The sequence below is a fragment of the Erpetoichthys calabaricus genome, chromosome 17 (genome assembly GCF_900747795.2).
Source record: "Erpetoichthys calabaricus chromosome 17, fErpCal1.3, whole genome shotgun sequence".
Lineage (NCBI taxonomy): Eukaryota > Metazoa > Chordata > Cladistia > Polypteriformes > Polypteridae > Erpetoichthys > Erpetoichthys calabaricus.
The window spans coordinates 90,449,874-90,464,168 of NC_041410.2; the positions used below are offsets into that span (position 1 = coordinate 90,449,874).

At 44.8% G+C, this 14,295-nt stretch overlaps 1 protein-coding gene across 2 annotated transcripts in view; it reads right to left on the minus strand.

The window, feature by feature from the left end:
• il16 (interleukin 16) overlaps positions 1–4,643 on the minus strand; it is a 116,142-nt gene extending 111,499 nt beyond the window's left edge. For both annotated transcript variants that reach the window (XM_051920414.1, XM_051920413.1), the window contains exon 1: positions 4,393–4,643. The gene's annotated coding sequence lies outside the window, so the exon portion shown is untranslated. The remainder of the gene's footprint in view (positions 1–4,392) is intronic.
• Positions 4,644–14,295: the final 9,652 nt, after the last annotated feature.

The window sequence follows — 14,295 nt, forward strand, 5'->3', positions numbered from 1 at the left end:
GAGTAAATGAGTAAGGAAGGAAGAAAGGACGAAGATGTCACTGGTCGTCAGAAAAGCATCATGAACAGCTACGAGTGCTAGATCACAAGCCGCCTGCGACATTCATCCTTGTCATCTCTACTTTTTTTCTTAAGCTTTTTCTAAAGACTATATATATATATATACAGACTTTTGTATCAGTCCTATTTTCTATTATTCTTTGTTCCACTGGTATTATTATTATTATTCTTGTAATAAATACCATGCTGTTTTTAACTTTTTAATGCTTTTGCTTAATGTCTAGAGTGATTGAAGTAATAAGTTAGATTTCTTTGAGCACCTAGTACAGCCGGAGGTTTGCCATTACCTCTGTGCTGCGAGGTTTATTAAGGCTGAGGGTGAGAGCTCTACCCGATAGTAGGAAACAGGACGTAAAGTAAGGCATTTGTGGCTGATAAATGACCTATAGCCAAGGATGTTGAGCCTCTGTATGTTTAAATCAGTGGCGGACCGTGCATTTCACACCTAGGCCTTCAGTAGTGCTCTGTCTGAATCAACCCGCCCCTCAAAAACTAATTTATGGTTATAAAAACCATCTTAATATGCAGAAATACAGTATAAAGAGCTGTTGCATCGCAGATAGATAACTCCTGTAGCCACAATAAATGCCTTTATTGAATAGACAAACCAGGGGTGAACAAGTTCCTTTCTACTGCAGCTACAGCCCGTGACACACATAAAAACATCAATAATAACTCATAAACTTGCAATATTATTTAGGAAAATCGCAACATTTTACTCACCAAAAATTCAGATTATTTGTTAACAAAATCCATCCTCCTCTCTTTCCTCAAAAACAGTTCAATTACTCTGTCGTACAGATTATCCGTGCGCTTCAGTTCCATCACGAAGTCCCTTTCTATCGCCATCGAAGCTAATGCTGAAAGTCGAACCTGCCCTGTCGTATTTCTGGCATAAGTTTTAATTCGCTTTAGGGCTGAAAATGTCCGCTCGACAGAAGCAGTGGACACGGGAATGGTCACCGCCAAACATACCAATGTGTACAGCTGCCCCATGATGCTCTCATTCAGATTTTTATATTACACCATCCTATCCAATCAACGGGTCTGAATACGGTGACGTTGCCGTACGTCTGCTAGAGGGCCCTAGTGAAACCAACTCAAAATCTGATTGGCTGAAGCAATGGTTTAATCGACATCTATTTTGTGTTAGAGGGCCTGCAGAACGGATTGTGAAGGCCTCTGGGCAGACTTCTTTGACTTTGACCCTGCCTGGCAACAAATGATGGCTGAAATGTGATTGGTTAAATGCTTTAATACGAAAATACATGTCTGGAAGCAGCACAGCCATCGGAAAAGCTATGAAAGGAAGCGGACAGACTATTTGGAATTATTTAATAAGTATTCATGGACAAAATATAATTAACATCAGTTTGTGATTCAGATATTTTTTTTTGGCCAGCAGAGAAGGCCTTGAAGGCCCGCCACTGGTTTAAATGTATTCTTGTAGACCAAAAGTAATATTTGGGTATGAGATATCATTAAAGCATTGCATGTTGTTCATGCTGATAATAAGTAAGTCTCTTGAAGTGCTGAGAGAGTGACAGGTTGTGTTATTCCTAAAGCACTTGCGTGGTTTAAAGTGCTAAGGTTAATCAGCGTGTGTGTGTCATTCATGGGACACTGTTGTGGTTAGTGGTTTGTGTGTAGTCCTATAGCTATATATGTGTGTGTTAATCTTAAAGTGCAACAGTAGACCAACCTAATAACGAACTTGACAAGTACACTTACTTGAGAAAACAGATAAAGGGCAAGTAGATGGAAATACTATGATAATACAGCTCTCACCTGGACAATGCGATGGCAGCCATTTTGGCACCAGTACCCTCACCACACATTTGCTGTTAGATGGTGAAGTGGTAAGAGAGACAATTAGAGACAGGGAATGATTAGGGGGCCAGAATGATTATGTCATGGTGGGCAATTTAGCCAGTACATCGGGATACACCCTACTCTTTACAAAGGATGGCCAGGGTTTTTTAATGAGCACACAGAGTCAGAACCTCGGTGTTACTTCTCATCCGAAGGATGGCTCCATTTTTCGCAGTACAGTGCAACATTCAGACTACAGGGTAAGCGCCCCCTGCTAGCCTCTCCAAGACCTCTTCCAGCAGCAGCGCAAGCTTTTCTTAGACGGTCTCCCATCCAAGTACTGTCCATCCGTTCACTCCCCAATCTGTCCGTCCATCCATCCATCATTTTATCTTCCTAGCTGTACCGCCATCCCCCAGACTGGATGCCAGTGCACTTCTCTCACTTCCACTGCGACACTCGACCGAGCAGCTCGTCTTTTAATACTTGAACCCCGAACACACACACACAGGCATGATTTGAATGTTAACAGCTATTTAAGGGGTCTTTCTCTGCTTCTCCCACACCACATCCTGTTACATGAGTCACTCTGCTGGCATACAGGCGGCATCTCAAAGTTGAAAAGATTCCACTGCTACTCCTTTAATTACGGTAATTTCTGCGTGATGCAGACTTTCCTCATACAAGCAGATGTTTCAATGCGCACCGTTAAAAAAAATATTAATAATTCTTTTTTTTGTTGTTGTTATTAGAGACATTTCCAAGACTGGTCAAATTACAAACACAAGTGGTGTGTTTTTCTTTAAATGTCAAGAGAGGAAATTAAAAGCTGCTTTGTATATTAAAGTCGTACTTGGAGGACGAACAACAGCAAACATTGGGAAAGAAACATGTACTTTGATTTTTTTATCACGTCTCTCTCTCTACAATGAGCACCATCCAAAAGCACTTTATGAGTACAGATACCACGTTATATTGCTTATCAGTCAGTCAGTCAGTATCCATTATCCAACCCGCTACATCCTAACACAGGGTCACGGGGGTCTGCTGGAGCCAGTCCCCGCCAACACAGGGAGTAAGGCAGGAACAAACCGCGGGGCAGGGCGCCAGCCCACCGCAGGGCACACACACACACACCAAGCACACACTAGGGACAATTTAGGATTGCCAATGCACCTAACCTGCATGTCTTTGGACTGTGGGAGGAAACCTACACAGACACGGGGAGAACATGCAAACTCCACGCAGGGAGGACCTGGGATGCGAACCCAGGTCTCCTTACTGCGAGGCAGCAGCGATACCACTGTGCCACTGTACCGCCCAGTTCACGACAGATATATTATATCATATTATCCATCCATCCATCCATTTTCCAACCTGCTGAATCCGAACACAGGGTCATGGGGGTCTGCTGGAGCCAATCCCAGCCAACACAGGGCACAAGGCAGGGAACCAATCCTGGGTAGGGTGCCAACCCACCGCAGGACACACACAAACACACCCACACACCAAGCACACACTAGGGCCAATTTAGAATCACCAATCCACCTAACCTGCATGTCTTTGGACTGTGGGAGGAAACCCACGCAGACACAGGGAGAACATGCAAACTCCACGCAGGGTGGACCCGGGAAGTGAACCTGGGTCTCCTAACTGCGAGGCAGCAGCGCTACCACTGCGCCACCGTGCCGCCCCTATATCATATTATATAATATATTATTTTATATCCATCTATCCATCCATTATCCAACCCGCTATATCCTAACAAAGGGTCACAGGGGTCTGCTGAAGCCAATCCCAGCCAACACAGGGCACAAGGCAGGAACAAATCCCGGGGCAGGGCGCCAGCCCACCGCAGGGCACACACACACACCAAGCACACACTAGGGACATTTTAGGATTGCCAATGCACCTAACCTGCATGTCTTTGGACTGTGGAAGGAAACCTACACAGACACAGGGAGAACAAGCAAACTCCACGCAGGGAGGACCCGGGAAGAGAACCCAGGTCTCCTTATTGCGAGGCAGCAGCACTATCACTGTGCCACCATGCCACCCTATATTCAATTCAATTCAATTCAATTCAGACCTACTTAAACCAGTTGAGGGATGTAGTGGCAGAATATCCTGGTAAAACTTCACATAAGACAAGAACCAGCACTGGTGGGGTTGCCAGTCTATTGCAGGGTGGGCCCACTGACTCTCACACCCACACCTACAAAAGGATAATTCAGAATCACCAAACAGCCTAAGCTGCACATCTTTGGAGATTTTAGAGGAAAATTAAAAGTACGCAGTAAAAAAGCCCATGCACACACTGAGGTAATCCGTAAGGTGACCAGGCCAGGATACAAACCCCAATTATTGGAGCTATGAGGCAATAGCACTAACAGTTGCATCATCTGCTGTCCACTTCATGCCATTTAAAAAAAAAAAGAAAATTAAAGTAAATAACAGCTCCATTCAGCACAAAACACCTTACATCCCCAAAGAAAGTCGTATCACAGGACGGATTACTCACCAAACCACCTTATCTGCTTGCAGCAAACCCACCGCAGACGCTGCTAAAATTCTGGTTTCCACCTTCAGAGCCATTGCCTGGAGTCTGAATGGTCCTCTGTGCAGATTTTCACCCTACAAGTGAAAGTGTTGTGTGGCGCAGGACAACAATCCACAGAGCGGCTGCGTTGCTCTACTGTGACTTTCTAACTCACAGAAAACTTTCCATGATTAAGGTCAGGCATTTGCATCTCTGGCCCTCCCTCTTCGGCTGCTGCCCGTTACAATTCCGTTTAACTGCTTCAGCCACGTCTTTTTCATTCTCTCTCTCGCTCTCTCTGGAATTAGAATGAAAACAAAATATAAATTATTTTGGGGCTTTCAAAATAAAAAAGAGAGGCCTGACAGTATACCCCTGTAATTACCAATTAAGGTTCAGTGGCGTAGAGTAGACATGAATGGCTCCTGTGTTTTCCCGGTGGAGCAGGGCACTGGCAGTTGCCTGGGAGGTAAAGCTCGCTGATCGCAGTCTGGGCCTTTTGGAAAACATTCCTGTAAGGTCGGATGTGTGGGGTGAACAAGGCTATCGTCTGGTCTGTTCTGCTCACACCCGTTGGCTGAATGTGGCTTCAAAGGTCTGCAGTGATATTTTCTCTGGGCAGTATGGACTGTGCGGTGAACACCCCAGCTATGATGGCCATACGAATCATCCAATGTATGCTTGGGTTTTATTCTGTTATTCCTGCCATGTTTTGAAAATATTACTAGTTAGGTTGACTTTCGACGCAGAAATGTCCCAGCATGAGTGAGCTTGTGCATGAGGGTGCCCTGTGATAAATGGGTGCCATGTCCAGGGTCGGTTCTTGTCTTATTTGTGATGCCCGCAGGATAGGCTCCAGCTGAACTGGAAAAGTCTGGAATATAAAATTAACTGATGTATATTTTCCAGAGAGGAGAGATCCATCCAGTACATAATGCTCCTGCCGTCCTACTGTTTCAACGAGACCATGACGTCTCCCCTTCACTCTTATAACTGGATAGCTTATCCCAGGATGTGAGTGCCTTGTGGATTCCTCATCTGAAGTTGGCTGATGGCTCTGATCTGAACGAGATGAAGGTAGATTTAACTAATTCTTCTGTGGGGTCTTCCCATTGTAGTGACCATTGTGCTGTGTGAATGGTTGCTCATTCATGGTGATGCCAAACACATTTGTCCATTCGTGTCATGGTGTACAGGATGGACTTGTCCCTGGTATCTCCATTCTTCACTCTCAGCAGTGTGATGGAAGCCTCATAGTATAACCTTGCCAATATATGTCTGATGATGCCAGCTGGCAGGTTGTCGAAAGCTTAGGAATACAAAAATCTGTTAAGATATGTGACTCATTTTATCCCTTTGTGAATCTTTAGCTACAAATATGCAAACTGTATTTTAGACCTTCACCTCCATATATACAGTTATAATCATCAACATTAAAATAAATAAACATTTGAAATACATCAGTCTGTGTGTAATGAATGAATCTAATATACAAGTTTCACTTTTTGAATGGAATTACTGGAATAAATCAACTTTGTCATGATATTCTAATTTTATGACCAGCACCTGTATATATATATATTCATAGCATTCATAGTCTGAAACACAATTTGATTGTATGGGTGGTTATCTACCAGGTAACGCATGTGGTTGGTCTGCAAGTCGGCAAACATCCGCCACGCCCTCCTCAGTTGCAAGAAGCTGAACGAACCACACGCCATGGTGCAATGTAACGAGGCTTTACCTCTGACACTGACGTCCGAGGTTCGATCCCTGTGAGGGGTGCAGTGGAGTGTGTACGCCCAATCAGCCCAAATAAGGGCAAAACATGTGTTGCGTACTCTTTGCATTATTTGATAGTAAACTATGTTATATATATATATATATATATATATATATATATATATATATATATATATATATATATATATATATATACTGTATATATATACATATATATATATATATAGTAATAAGGCACTATATATGCTCCCGACCCGACACAGACTGACAACGGAGGCACATTAAAATAAACCAAAAGAATTTATTTTCCTTCTTCAGCTGGTGGCCCACATCTTCCCCGTGTCCCTCAGCCACAGCACAGTCCCACAAAACCACAAGTCACAAGAACAAATAAACTCTTCAAATCCTCCACTCCTCCTTGGCAGCTTTGTCTCCCGACTCCCGACACCGGCTCCTGCAGTGGTGGCTGGTGACTCCTTTAATAGCTCACCCAGAAGTGCTTCAGGTGCTTGACCACCTGCCTCCGATTGCATCTACGGATGTGGCTGAAATACAGCCCAGACGGGCCCAGAAACCCTTGCAGTGCCTCCTGGTGGCCACCCCAGATCCCAACAGGGCTGTGGAGAACTCCATCTCCCATGGAGCCCTGCAGTATCTGAGGGACCACAGTCTCCCGCGCCCCAAAATGTACTCTTGATTGAAATTGTCATTCCCTTAGACAGCCACAATATATTATAATTGATGGCAGGCATGGGCTGGCATTCCAGCTGGACTGTTTCAAGATTCCTTACCTGGCCAGGAGGCCGGCCCACTACATAGGCAGGATGTTCCTCTGCCGCAGCCAGGAGATGAACAGACGTGACTATACTGGCATCCCAGAAGGACTTGATCATGGATCCTTAACCAGCCTGGGATGCCAGTACAATGGAGAGACAGGGGGGAGGCAACTTACCTGGGGTATTTGCTCCCAACAAAATCCTAGATGGCAGCGTCTCTGGGTTACAGTACCACTAAGGATACCCACAGAGCATGCTGGGAACTGTAGTGCAATGGGGCAGCCCTGTTGTATTTGGTGGGTTCTGCCAGGGGTCGCTGCAGGGATTAATGGTCCCTACTTTATGGGATTTCTGCTGTCGCAGCACTGGAAGTACTCCTGGGTCCTGGATAAAGGAAGCAGCCATTCAAGTCAGAATCTGGAGTGGATCAGGATGACACTCACCAGGGAGAAATGGAGAAGAGAAAAGTTACACTGTGGTACCCTGCTGTATTTTATAGAGAGGTCTTTCAAAAAGGTACATTTGTAAAATAAGTGTTCATGGGACTGTGTCTTTGAGGTTGTGTTTGGGGTCCGGAGGTTCCTTTACACCCCTTACTGGTACAATATAAATGATTAATTCATTTCATACACATAAATGCCCCTCGGGTGTCCTAATGCCAGTTATTTCAGTTGATACAAGTAGTAACAAATGCTTTTAAAGTCTTTTCTAGAACTTTCATCTTTGGACACCTTTTACAAGTACTAACATTGATTGGTCAACCTTTGTTTCGATATAGTGCCACTTTGTTTCGATATAGTGTCCACTTGCTGCAATTTCTGTAAATACATGTGGGTGGATGATCTGCTTCAAGTGCCCGCTTTACAAAAAGCCAGTGTTACACGACTCCTTATGTCAATCTAGTGTTCTGTTTATTTTTATTTTTCAGTTGATTTCAGGCCCTACAGGTCAGAGTTTAAAAAAAGACCCCATTGGGATTTCCCCTTCGGGTGGGCCCACAGAGCAGCTCTTTTACTCAGGTAGCGAACGGCCACATAAAGCCTCTCAGTTTATTGGGAGTCCGGGGACAGAGGGGCCATTCAGTGTGACGGGAAGGCAAAGGCTGCTGGGAGTTATTAAAATAGAGACAGAAACAAATTGAGCTTCACAGAGCAGGGATTAGTTAGCAGGCCACCACAAAAGGCGGCACAAATGTAACTAAAAAAAAAAAAAAGTTATTACAATTATTGCTTTTTTTATTCTCAGTGCTCTCGTATTTTACCGTAAATGAAATGAATAAGACCAAGGAGCCCTAAGAGAAACCCTGTAATTGTCATAAAATTTCCCTTGGGATTAATAAAATATCTATCTATCTATCTATCTATCTATCTATCTATCTATCTATCTATCTATCTATCTATCTATCTATCTATCTATCTATCTATCTATCTATCTATCTATCTATCTATCTATCTATCTATCTATCTATCTATCACAATTTTCAGTCTGAAGGGAGCTTTTCATTAAATGCCTGACTTATTATAGGCAGGGTGGCACTGATGACCCTCAAGGACCTGCCTGATTACATGAGCAAGCCAAATGTGTGTGTGTGTGTGTTCAATTCATTAGCATCTGCAAACTGAGAGCTGCTGTTCCAAGGCCAGGCCAGGCCAGGCCAGCCTGTCATGTGGACCACCTTGACATCAGGGGTGGACTGGCCATTAGGGCATTTGGGCAATGCCTGGTGGGCTGCAAACTCTATTCTGGTCATGGGCCAGCCGTTTCATGAAATAAATGTTATGTTCTGATTACTTTTTGACATTAAAATTAATTTTCTAAACTGCTGAACTACTAAACATTATCTGTCCGGTACTGCGACAGTCCTATATAATATACATAGTATATACATAGCTCCCGACATCTATGCAAAAGAACGAAAGTCCAAATCTTTAGAGTCCTGGTACTTCCTGCCTTGCTATATGGTTATATGACATGGACGCTATCCGGTGACCTGAGACGAAGACTGGACTCCTTTGGTACTGTGTCTCTCCGGAAAATCCTTGGGTACTGTTGGTTTGACTTTGTGTTGCTGATGGAGTCCCGAATGAGGCACATGACCTGCATTGTGAGGGAGCGTCAGTTACAGTACTACGGCCATGTGGCACGTTTCCCCGAGGGTGATCAGGCTCGTAGGATCCTCATTGTTGGGGACCCAAGTGGCTGGACCAGGCCAAGGGGGTGCCCACGTAACACCTGGCTACGGCAGATAGAGGGTCATTTCCGAAGGGTGGGACTGGAACGCGTGTCTGCCTGGGGGGACCCTGAGTTGTTTCGTCGTGTAGTGGGTGCGGCATTGCACTGTACCAGTGCATGCTCCCCAACTTGACTTGACTTGACTTATATATTACAGTATACTGTATTATGTCATCAAGTTGTTTTAGTTGTCAGTACACAACGTTGCAGTGAAAAATTTGGTCAAAACTGCCTTTTTCCGATTTCTGTTTCATTCTGTTCGGTTAGCATGTACATCACAAGGTGCTACTCCGGTTGAACTTCTTAACTGATTGCTTACAAGAGCATTGGGTTTGCCTACAAACTTCTGCCAATGCTGTCTGTGTCGTAAGTGCAGTGCGAAAGATCATTCTCTGCGTTGAAGAGAATCTAAAGCCACCTGAGAAGCACAATGACGCAAGAACATCTTGAGGCGTTCATGTTGATGTCGTTGGAGAAAAGCATCCTAGTCAGACTTGACGCTAACAGTATTGTTGATGATGTGGCTGCTAAAAGCAGCGAACCACGTAAGCTACTGGCCTACTAGGATACTGGCACTTGGACATGACATCGACATGTACTCTATTAACGTGTAAGCCGTGTTACAAAATGTTTATTTTTCGTTAAATTTTATTTCTAAGCATGTCGTCAAATTTTAAGTTGTGTATAAACAACAGTTTGGCAACAGTTTATTTAGATAGAGTTCATATCATAGGCTCATAGCAAGTAGCGAGCCGCGTACCCGTCACAAATTTTAAGAAAATTAAAATGAATAATGGGCCGAGTGGGTGGACCTTGTCGGATGCCCGGGCCATTTTGAGACCCCGTCCAATCCTGCTTGGCATCCACTCCCTAAATCGTGACCGGACATAGAGGCTTGCTGGTGTGGTGAAAGTCAATAACCAGTTTCTTAGTCAGGGTTGTCCAAGTTGACACCTCCCAAGAACTCGCTCCAAGTTCAGTTCACACAGATTCAAATGACTCAATTCACGTTCCTAGTGCCCCATTTCAGTTTCGAACTCGTTCATGTTCAGTTCATTTTGTATTTTTTAAGGAGTGAGAATAAATGATCCACAAGTTTACTTTTTTCAATTTTGCATGCCTTACATTAGGCTATTAGTGTTCTTAAATAAAAAGCAATAATTATGAAGACTTTTGTATTCGTGCCCTGCGGTGGGCTGGCGCCCTGCCCGGAGTTTGTTTCCTGCCTTGCACCCTGTGTTGGCTGGGATTGGCTCCAGCAGATCCCCGTGACTCTGTAGTTAGGATATAGCGGGTTGGATAATGGATGGATGGTATGGGATACGGCCCTGACACAGACAGGCGGACACCGTTGGTTCCAAAACCAGCACACGTTTATTATACATTATCAGTGAAACACAGCACACAACCCACTTTCATCCCCCAAAGTCCAGGCCTCTCTGCAATGCCTTTTCTCTCTGGGTCCACCTCCACTCCTCTCCTCCTGACTCCAGCCATCAAATGGAGGGAAGTGGCCCTTTTAAACCCACCCGGACGTGCTACAGGTGCCTCCCAATGAGGTACTGCCAGCACTCTCTGGTGTAGCAGAAGTGCCAGCTCTGCACCTGGAAGCACTCTGAGTGTCCCTGGTCTTCTTCCCCCCAGCACTTCCGAGTGTGGCGGAAGTGTTGAGGGCCAGGGCTCCTCAAGTATCGGGGTACCCCCTGGCCGTGACCATGGGCCCCTATAGGGTTGAGCTTCCAAGCTCCTTCTTTACCAGCCACCATGGTGGTTGGTCACCCCGACACGTGGTCTGGAGAAGGCGTAATCCCTCCTCTGGTCCTTCCAGGCATCCCGGTTGTATTTAACTACACTTTATTGAGTTATACCCAGCAACAATCACGTATAACCATATATGCTAATATCCTCCCGGTCAAAAAAGAAATTAAATAGATTCAAGTATACATTTAAATTACAATTACAATACAATACAATTTATTTTTGTATAGCCCAAAATCACACAAGAAGTGCCGCAATGGGCTTTAACAGGCCCTGCCGCTTGAGAGCCCCCCAGCCTTGACTCTCTAAGAAGACAAGGAACCCCCCCCCCCAAAAAAAAAACCTTGTAGGGAAAAAATGGAAGAAACCTTGGGAAAAGCAATTCAAAGAGAGACGCCTTTTTTGGCTCATACTTTGTAAGTTTGAGAGCGACACATGCAGCACTCAGGTCATCTGTTAGTCTGTTTCTAGTTTCAGAGTTGATAAAATCCAAAGCTGAAAACAGCTGCTCACAAGCATAAGAGGATCCAAGCAAAGTAAGGAAAGCAATCCCAAGAGCTTTCATTGTCTTAAAATGATTTGGCAGAGAATTCTACACTTTAAGGATTTCATTTCCAGAACTGACTGATAGATAGATAGATAGATAGATAGATAGATAGATAGATAGATAGATAGATAGATAGATAGATAGATAGATAGATAGATAGATAGATAGATAGATAGATAGATAGAAATTTTAGTATAGTAGGCAGGATACTACGAGCCTGATCCCCCTCGGGGAAATGCGCCACATGGCCGTAGTACTGTAACTGACGCTCCCTCACAATGCAGGTCATGTGCCTCATTCGGGACTCCATCAGCAACACAAAGTCAAACCCAAGGATTTTCCGGAGAGACACAGTACCAATGGAGTCCAGTCTTCGTCTCAGGTCACTGGATAGCGTCCATGTCATATAACCATATAGCAAGACAGGAAGCACCAGGACTCTAGTGACTTGGCCTTTCGTCCTTTTGCATAAATGTCGGGAGCTATGTATATACTGTGTATATTATATAGGACTGTCGCAGTACCAGACAGATAATGTTTAGTAGTTCAGCAGTTTAGAAAATTAATTTTAATGTCAAAAACTAACCAGAATATAACATTTATTTCATGAAATGGCCGGCCCATGACCAGAATAAAGTTTGCAGCCCACCAGGCATTGCCCAAATGCCCTAATGGCCAGTCCACCCCGATGTCAAGGTGGTCCACATGACAGGCTGGCCTGGCCTGGCCTGGCCTGGCCTTGGAACAGCAGCTCTCAGTTTGCAGATGCTAATGAATCGAACACACACACACATTTGGCTTGCTCATGTAATCAGGCAGGTCCTTGAGGGTCATCAGTGCCACCCTGCCTATAATAAGTCAAGCATTTAATGAAAAGCTCCCTTCAGACTGAAAATTGTGATAGATAGATAGATAGATAGATAGATAGATAGATAGATAGATAGATAGATAGATAGATAGATAGATAGATAGATAGATAGATAGATAGATAGATAGATAGATAGATAGATAGATAGATAGATAGATAGATAGATAGATAGATAGATACTTTATTAATCCCAAGAGGAAATTCACATACTCCAGCAGCAGCATACTGATAAAAACACTATTAAATTAACGAGTAATAACAATGCTGGTGTAACAGACAGTAACTTTGAATAATGTTAACGTTTACCCCCCCTGGTGGAATTGAAGAGTCACATAGTGTGATGGATGAACGATCTCCTCAGTCTGTCAGTGGAGCAGGACAGTGACAGCAGTCTGTCGCTGAAGCTGCTCCTCTCTCTGGAGATGATCCTGTTCAGTGGATGCAGTGGATTCTCCATGACTGAGAGGAGTCTGCTCAGCACCCATCGCTCTGCCACAGATGTCAAACTGTCCAGCTCCGTGCCTACAATAGAGCCTGCCTTCCTCAACAGTTTGTCCAGGCGTGAGGCGTCCTTCTTCTTTATGCTGCCTCCCCAGCACACCACCACATAGAAGAGGGCGCGCGCCACCACCATCTGATAGAACAACTGCAGCATCTTATTGCAGATGTTGAAGGACACCAGCCTTCTAAGGAAGTATAGTCGGCTCACCCTCCCGCCTTACCGGAGACAGGAGAGGGAGGAAGCGCTCCCATTGGGCTGCTGGGCAGAGGGGCGGGTGATGTGAGAAAGGTCCTCAGGCGCGTGTGGAGAGGGGGAGGGGAGCAGTCCGGCCCCGTGTCCCTCTGGCTTTCAGTAACAAACTCCATGCTGGGGCGACGGCCTGCGTGCCCACAGAGAGGGCTCTTAGTGCCCACTCTGGCACGCGTGCCATAGGTTTGCCACCACCTTAGAAGATGGATGGGCTCATAGATTGTTAATTTTCTAACTATGAGATGGGCTGGCATCTTCCTGGGTTGGTTCCTGCCTTATACCCGCTGTTGCTAGGAACAGTTCTTAATCTATCAGATAAAGTGTGTTTAGTAAGCGTGCTGACAGTTGCACAGGTTGAGGGCATATCTCTACATCACCAAGCTATGCGTGAGTGTGCTTCTTCTAAAGATGGGCATCACGTCTAGAGTTGGTTCCTGCCATATTTTTTATGCTCTCAGGATAGACAACCGATGCAGAGTGTACAGCTGGCTTCCAAAAATGTGCCAGCAAATGCACACATTGATAGCGTCTCTACAATCACCCCATTATGAGTGAGTGTGCCCCATGATAGACTGGCATTCCATATGGAGTTGGCTTCTGTCTTAATGCCAGATGCTGCCAGGGTAGACATCTGATGCTGAGGGTACAGCTGGCTAATAAAGTGTGTGGATGGGTCCCCAGATTGATAACATCTCCAAAATCACGTCATTATCAGTGAGTGGTGTGCCCCGTGGTCTACTGCCACATCATACGGAGTTTGTTCCTAACTCATCTTGCCACCTTAAGTGAAAGAGAACATGGACTTAGAACATGGGTGGTTGGATGCACAGATAAATAACATTTCTAAAAAAAATCCATAAAGACTGAGCACGCCCTGCATTGGAGTGGCATCCCTCACACAGATTAGTTCAACATTCCACATTATTACTGGTATGGATGCTGTCACAGATGCCAGCAACAAGGGGCAGCTGACACAGACAGGGAAGGATGTTGGTGAAACCCAGTCCGCTTAATGCCTCCACAGCTGGTTTCCAACACAGATGTCACTTCTGTCTTCTGGAAGGACGTTCTAGTTCTTCTGCCTTGGCCCGATATAAACCCAGGTGCCAGCATGGAATTGGCATTCGTTTCTGACCCCGATACACTTGAGGACAGAGCAATTCCAAGGCACCAGAAAGCCAAGCTGGAAATTCCCTTGTGGAATATGACC